The sequence below is a fragment of the Aulonocara sp. 'chitande type north' Nkhata Bay genome, linkage group LG4, assembly GCF_057382095.1.
Source record: "Aulonocara sp. 'chitande type north' Nkhata Bay isolate Kocher_YH1m ecotype deep benthic linkage group LG4, A_spYH_male_GT1.1, whole genome shotgun sequence".
NCBI classification, from domain to species: Eukaryota; Metazoa; Chordata; class Actinopteri; order Cichliformes; family Cichlidae; genus Aulonocara; species Aulonocara sp. 'chitande type north' Nkhata Bay.
The window spans coordinates 10,057,199-10,059,720 of NC_141347.1; the positions used below are offsets into that span (position 1 = coordinate 10,057,199).

Consider the following 2,522-nt stretch of genomic DNA (forward strand, 5'->3'; position numbering starts at 1 on the left):
CTTATCTTAGGCCATGCGTCAAGTTTGTCTCTGAAGGCCTTTGCTACAAGGAAGGGATTGCCATACCTCTCTTCGAGAACTGTCCATGCTGCATAGTATGCAGACTGTGCCAAGCGGGAAGTAGCCTTCTATTGCCTTCCTTGCAGGTCCACTTACATATTTCCTCAGATAATAAGTCTTCTCTTCAGTTGGTATATTTTTCCTGTCAATCAGAGTCTGAAAGGAAATTTTCCAATCATTATATCTAATAGGGTCGCCACTGAATATTGTTGGCTCTGGTACCGGAAGACGACTTGCATTAAGAGACACTGCAAATGCTTTGACCAGATCTTCTGTGTTCACCTCTCGGTGCGGTGTCACATTTCGTGGCGAGGAACACCGTTTCATATGCTGGTCATTGTTTTCAGACTTGACTTCATTTTTCTTATCAGATCTGTGGTGAAGTAGGTTGTATATTTCTTCATCTGAACATTCACTTTGTTCATACACCCGCTGTCGAGCCTTTGCTGCATTCAGCTTTTTTACAGTCTCAAGTCGCTCTATTTCTCTGCGCTTAGCTTCTAGAGCCTTTTGTCTTTGTGCTATTTCTGCTTCTTGCCTTTCAATTTCCTTCATATGGATTTCTTGTTCAAGCAGAACTTGGAGAGCAGCCTCATTTGCTGCAACTTCAGCAGCTGCATCTTGTCTTTTAGCCGAGAGCCGGCTGGAGTGTCTAGAGGAAACCCTCGAATGAGAAGAGAGCTTAGTGTGGTGTGACTTAACACTCATCCTGTCTGAGGCTTCTAACTTAGGCATAGTCTCCTTCCATTTTTCATCCCTTTGACTTTTCACATCTGAGGCTACGGATTTAGATGAAGACTCAGCGTCCTTCCAAAGTTCTTCATCTCTTTGAACCTCCGCACTACTTGGGCTTGGACACTTTCTTACAGATTCGATAATTGTCTTTGTTATGGCTTCACACGTATCCATCCTTCGTCTTGTGTCACTATCTGGAGATTCAATACGTCTCAAGTCATCATAGGCTGCATTCACATCCTTAGAAGCACTCAAAACCTTGGAAACATGTTCTTGTACCAGATCCTTTGAGCATTGACCATCTATAGCTCCTTTGGCATCCTTAATGACAACCTTCCACTTCTCATAGCGCACACTGAAACGATGTGCAGCCTTCTTTATGTGCTCACCGTACAGTTCTTTGCCCTTTTCCGTCAATGTACGGACTCGTTGGCTCTGTCGTGCTCTTTGTGAGGTAATAGAAACATCATCAGCTGTGCCTTCAACTGCTTGTAGTTGCTCATCTGCAGAGAGTTGTTCCACATCACCCTTTTCACTGACTTCTGGATTAGCCTCAAACTCTGCCATTGTTGGAGGGGTTTGGGTTTTTTGTATATCTTACTTGTGTGAGCTAAGATTTTCAAGTTATTCACATAATGAAAACCTATACTTTGTGTCGGGCGAGAACTCCATTCAAATGCATGTAATAGCGAGAAACGCACTAACGTGGTGAAATAAAGCCTTTTTAATGGTTTTCATAAAGACAGCTGTAACTTTTGATAGAAGACTCAGATATACATATTTATGGATTTTTCTTATAGAATTCAATATCCCCGTGCTGGGCAAACAGGTTTTTGCAGCTGTTTGAGTTAAGATTTTCAATTTATTCACATAATGAATACCTATACTTTGTTTCAGGCAAGTTCCCCATTCAAATGCATGTAATCGTCAGAAACGCACTGTCTTGGCGAAATAAAGCCTTTTTGTAAAACTTCATGAAGACAGCTGTAGTTTTTGATAGAAGGCTCAGACACACATATTTATGGCTTTATCTTATAGAATTCAATATCCCCGTGCTGGGCAAACAGGTTTTGCAGCTGTTTGAGTTAAGATTTTCAATTTATTCACATAATGAATACCTATACTTTGTTTCAGGCGAGTTCCCCATTCAAATGCATGTAATCGTCAGAAACGCACTGTCTTGGCGAAATAAAGCCTTTTTGTACAACTTCATGAAGACAGCTTTAGTTTTTGATAGAAGTTTCAGACACACATATTTATGGCTTTATGTTGTAGACTTCAATATCCCCGTGCTGGACAAAAAAGTTTTGCAGCTGTTTGAGCTAAGCTGTTAAAGTTATTCACATAATGAAAACCTATACTTTGATTCGTGCGAGTTCCCCATTCAAATGCATATAATCGTCAGAAACGCACTGTCTTGGCGAAATAAAGCGTTTTTGTACAACTTCATATAATTAGCTTTAACTTTTGATAGAAGGCTCAGACACACATATTTATGGCTTCATCTTATAGAATTCAATATCCCCGTGCTGGGCAAACAGGCTTTGCAGCTGTTTGAGTTAAGATTTTCAAGTTATTCACATAATGAAAACCTATACTTTGTTTCGGGCGAAACAGGGAGTGCAGAATTATTAGGCAAGTTGCATTTTTGAGGAATAATTTTATTATTGAACAACAACCATGTTATCAATGAACCCAAAAAACTCATTAATATCAAAGCTGAATGT

At 40.0% G+C, this 2,522-nt stretch overlaps 1 pseudogene; it reads right to left on the reverse strand.

Moving 5' to 3' along the window:
- Positions 1-244: 244 nt before the first annotated feature.
- On the reverse strand, positions 245-1,362 carry LOC147331949 (uncharacterized; annotated as a pseudogene).
- Between the last annotated feature and the right edge of the window lie 1,160 nt (positions 1,363-2,522).